This window comes from Oryctolagus cuniculus, chromosome 18 (assembly GCF_964237555.1).
Source record: "Oryctolagus cuniculus chromosome 18, mOryCun1.1, whole genome shotgun sequence".
Taxonomy (NCBI): Eukaryota; Metazoa; Chordata; class Mammalia; order Lagomorpha; family Leporidae; genus Oryctolagus; species Oryctolagus cuniculus.
Genome location: NC_091449.1, coordinates 66,388,347 through 66,393,225, shown reverse-complemented (window position 1 = coordinate 66,393,225; position 4,879 = coordinate 66,388,347).

The window sequence follows — 4,879 nt, the reverse complement described above, 5'->3', positions numbered from 1 at the left end:
CTCGCGCCGCGTAGTTCTTTGTGGACATCTGTCCAGGCCGTGCGGTCCATCTGTGTGTGGGCGCCGCCTGCTGCGGTCACGGCCACTTTCCAAAACCTCCTGCTGGTCCGGCCTCAAGGGCTCACAGATGGGGCCGCCCACACACCCTGTGCTAGCCTTTCAGCTGACGCACGGCCTCCCGCTTCACTCACCCCAGCACTCGGGCCACGGTCCTGTGGTGCGCATTTAAATAACAGGTCGCCTTCCAGGGCCCAGAACGTCAGGTACCGAGATCTAAGTTCAGCCAGCACCGTGCAGGAGTGTGCATGCGTGAGCCGGCCGAGCAGGTGCCGTCCGAGGCGTTTGAATCGGGTGCCGGGCGGGCAGCGGCTCCCCGCTCCGAGCCGGCCGTGCTGTCCCTGTCCCCCTCAGGACAGCGCTGTGCTGCCTCGTGACAGGGATCCGACACGAGTACCGAGCCAGTGCGCACCCCTGTGGACCACCCCGCCCTGCGTGTGCAGGAGCCATCTGTACCCCTTTCCTAACTCCTGCAGATTGGATGAGGGGCCTAGGACACCCATGACACCCGTGATGCCTCCTAGCTCGCGCCGGCTGCCGCCTCCCAGCTGGGGTAATGTCCAGTTCCTTCATCCTCCCGAGGAACCAGCACACGGTCTGCCCTTCCGCACAGCTCGCTCAGGGTGCTGGGCCTCATTTTCAGTCCTCTGAGGCCCGCCTTAACTTCTCTCCCAGCAGCCCCACCCAGCTCACTCCACCTCCCTGGCTCCCCGGTGGAGGCGTTCCTGGGGCCCAGAGCGAGTGAGACACGGAGGAGCCATGTGTCAGGACCCTGTGGGGAGCCAGCCCTTCCTGAGGGAGCCCCTGGGTGCCCGCAGGAGGCTCCCCCACCAGCAGCCCAGCCGGCGCAGAAGGGCCCGAAGGCCTGCCTGGCTCCAGCCAGCACATCCCTGCTGCCCCGAGCCGCGCCAGTATCCTCACATCCAGAGGGTGTAACTGGACCCCTCGTGGCCAGAGGCTGGCCGCCACCGACAGAGGCCTCTTCCCAGCCTGCCCACCTCACACCCGGGACCACTCGGGTTCCCCACATCCCTGGGAGGCAGCGCGGCTGTTGTGGCCACTTCATGGTGGGGAGAGGGAGGCACCGGCCGCTGACCATAGTCCTCAGTGCAGCAGCCCACGCTCGCCCAAACGGCACACCTGCTGACCGAAACCCTCTTCCTCTCTGCCCTTTGCTAACCCTCGCTGCCGTCGCCGTCTCCCGGGGAAGCGGGCTGGAGGGGTTGCTGTGGGACCCCTCGGTGGCAGGCAGTGCGGGTGTTGTGTTTATTAACATTAGGGGCTTGGCAGCAGTGGCAATACCAATCATAGTGCAAGGAACCTGCTGTGTGGGCGGGGGGGCTGCCTCCAGCTCACCTGGTGACCCGCAGGACTCCATGAGGACCCAGGTCTTCATGGGCTTGCGCGGGTGGCACGGAGCTGGGGAGGCACCTGCAGGAACACGGGGTTGGAGCCTCAGTGCGCATACTGACCACCAGAGGGCGCCAGGGGACAGCAGATGCTGCCCAGACCCGCACACAACCAGATCCACTCACTGCTGGGTCAACCATCCATTTGGGCCACATATGTTTAGAATTGTTTGTTAAATTTTATTTTGAAAGGCAGAGAGAGAAGCAGATATATAAACAGATCTCCCATCACTGGCTCACTCCCCAAATAGCCAGGTGCTAAAGCCGCAGCCGCGTCTCCTACGTGGGCAGCAGCGACCCAAGGACCCGAGCCGCCCGTTGCTGCCCCCGGGCCTGTGTTAGGAGGAGGCTGGCATCCAGTGCAGAGCCAACTCGAGAACCCGGGCGCTTGGACGTGGGGTGCAGGAGACCGGCGCCCCAAACGCTCCCAGGACTCCCCGAAGCCCAGACAAAGCAGGCTGCCGGTGAGTGGCTCCAAGGCGGCTCCCCCGGGTGGGTCCTAAGTGGCTGTCAGGCGGGAACACGGCATAGGTGGAGCAGGGGTGGGGTCTGCGTGGCTTCTCTGGTCCCTGCCTGCACAAGGCCAGCTGACTGCAGCCACGGTGGCCTCGAAGGCTGGCCCTGGCCCAGCCTGCAGCGCTCCCAGCTCCTCGGACAAACCACTCGTCCACAGCCCTGGGTGGCCGTGAGCTGCACTGGGCCCCCAGGGGACGGAGCACATGGATGGGGCTTCTGCTGCGGCCAGGCAGAGCCGCCCGCAGGGCCACACACGCGCCGGACAGCAGCCGGCTGGGCCTCCTGCACCTGCTCTGCTCCTCCAGGAGCCCAGGGCTGAGGTGGGGGAGTGTGGGGGCCTCCCTCCAGGTGCCCGGGGCTGAGGTGGGGGAGTGTGGGGGCCTCCCTTCAGGTGCCCGGGCTCGGGGGGGCATGGGGCCCTCCCTCCAGGTGCCCGGGGCTCAGGGGGGGGCATGGGGGCCTCCCTCCAGGTGCCCTGGGCTCGGGGGGGGCATGGGGGCCTCCCTCCAGGTGCCCGGGGCTCGGGGGGGCACGGGGGCCTCCCTCCAGGTGCCCGGGGCTCGGGGGGGGCATGGGGGCCTCCCTCCAGGTGCCCAGGGCTGGAGAAGGGGAGCGTGGGGGCCTCCCTCCAGGTGCCCGGGGCTAGGGGGACATGGGGGCCTCCCTCCAGGTGCCGGGGGCTTTTGGGGGGGCACGGGGGCCTCCCTCCAGGTGCCCAGGGCTCGGGGGGGGGCATGGGGGCCTCCCTCCAGGTGCCTGGGGCTTGGGGGGCATGGGGGCTCCCCCCCACAGGCAGCGGGGGCAGGGGGCACTGAGACCCCAGATGCTGCCGTCACGCACACCTTGGTGAGAGCCGCTGGCGCCCCTCCAGGCGCGTTCCCCGTGGGGGCCGCACTGCAGCCGCTGCCGAAGATGCCGGGCCTCACCCAGACCCGAGTCAGAGACTGGGGGGGGGGGGGGGGGGCTGGGCACCGCCAAGGCTGTCATCCGTCTGCGTCCCCCAGGTGACTCAGGCCGGCGCCTGCTACGGCAAGACTGGCACTGGCACGGCCAAGGTTGTAACTGACACCAGTGCCCCGCCCCTTCACGAACGCTGCTGCCTGGGCTCCAGGGCGGAGTTCTTTAGGCAGGCGCCCGCCCTCCACGGGCAGTAACGGACCCCGGCATTACCTGCGCGGTCCGCGGCCCAGCACCGGCCCAGGCATGGCCATGTCCCCAGGGCTCCTGGGGGCCTCCCTGGGCACGGGCCGGGTACCACGGGCCCTGCATTGTATTTTCAATCACAAAGATGTTGATTATTTGAGCGCTTCTGTCTCCTGGTTTGCTCCACAAACGACTCCAACGGCTGAAGCTGGGGACCAGGAACTTGGTCCCGGAGCTGGGAATAGAACCCGGGTACTCCCATGGGGATGGGGGCGCCTCACCTGGCCCCTTAACCACGAGGGTGAGCACGCACCGAGCCCACGCCTGCCCGGGAGCAGCTCCAGGGGCCGGGACGCAAGGCAGGGCCGCCCTGGTGAGCGGCCGGCAGCTGGGGGCAGCGCCGTGGGTGGGACTGTGGCCGTCACTTCCTGTGCAGTGTGTGTGATATGGTGGCGGGAGGCTCTGTGCCTGCGTGCTGTGTCTGCACAGACGCGCTGCACACGTGTGTGCGTGCTGCACACACGCACACCTCCCTCTGCGCTGCACTGGGCCGCTTCTCACCGGCTGCACCGTGGGGAGCCCGGCCCTTGCACCACGTAGCCACGCTTAGGCTGATGGGACAAGACCCCCCAGACCCCCTGGCTGTGTGGCCCTCAGGGCCCTGCCCACGCCCACACCTGGCCTGGCCACACCCTGGGCCCAGTACTGGCCCGGAGGAGGGGTCAGATCTGCGTCCCCGTTCTGGCCGCAGCCCTCGCAGGCCAGCCCTGTGGGCACCTTCGTGTTTCCAGCACCGAACGCCGCATCCGGACTTTGTACCTTGGAGCAGCTGACCCAGCAAGCGAACAAATGAATGGCTACTTCTCACTCACTGAAGACAAAACAGCTCAGACCACACCTCCTCCAGGAAGCCCCCCTTGCTTATCCCCTGGTCACAGCTCAGACGCCCCTGTGCACGACTGGTCTCTGTCACCACACTGGCTCCTGGTACAGCCGGAGCCCACACCCACACCCACACCGGCACACAGTGAGTGGACAGCGGATGAATGCCAGGCACAAAGTGACAGGGGGAACAATCGAGGTTGCCATTAACAACACACCCAACACTCTCAGGGAGGAGGGGCCCTGGCGCTAATTGTACCCATTCCACAGACGAGGAAACTGAGGTGCAGGGAGATCAAGCGTCTCAGCTGAGGTCACACAGCTTCCGTGTGGGGAGATGGCTGACAGCACCCCGACCGTGCTCAGAGCAGGGCATCCCCCAGTGCTGGGGAGAAGACAGCACAGGGGGAGATGGTAGGGAGGTGACCCTCTGGGGGGTGCCCAGCTCAGGGACCTGAGGGCGTTGAACACAGGAATAGGGGACTGGAGAGACGGGCGGCCACGCAGACAGTGGTGAGAACAGGGCGCGGCGCCCAGCGCGGGGCTCCGGGGACAGGCAGGATGGGCGTGGGCGGGGTGACAGGGCCCCCCGCTCCCTCAGCCTCCTCCCCCCCCAGCTCTCCCGGGGCCCACACGCAGCAGGGTTTTGAGAAGCTTCATCGCGGGCTAAGCAGCCGGTTCCTGCCGCCCCCACGGAGGTCAGGGCCGAGCCCAGAGCCTGCTCCAACCCCGGGCTGCGTCTTCGGCTCCCACTGGCCCGGGCCAGGCTCCAGCCTCGACGTGGGAACCCCTCGGGCGTCCTCCTCGGAGACGCCGGAGCTCCCGAGGTCCCAGAGGACCGGGGGCCGCGTCAGGACTGAACCCGCCTCCTC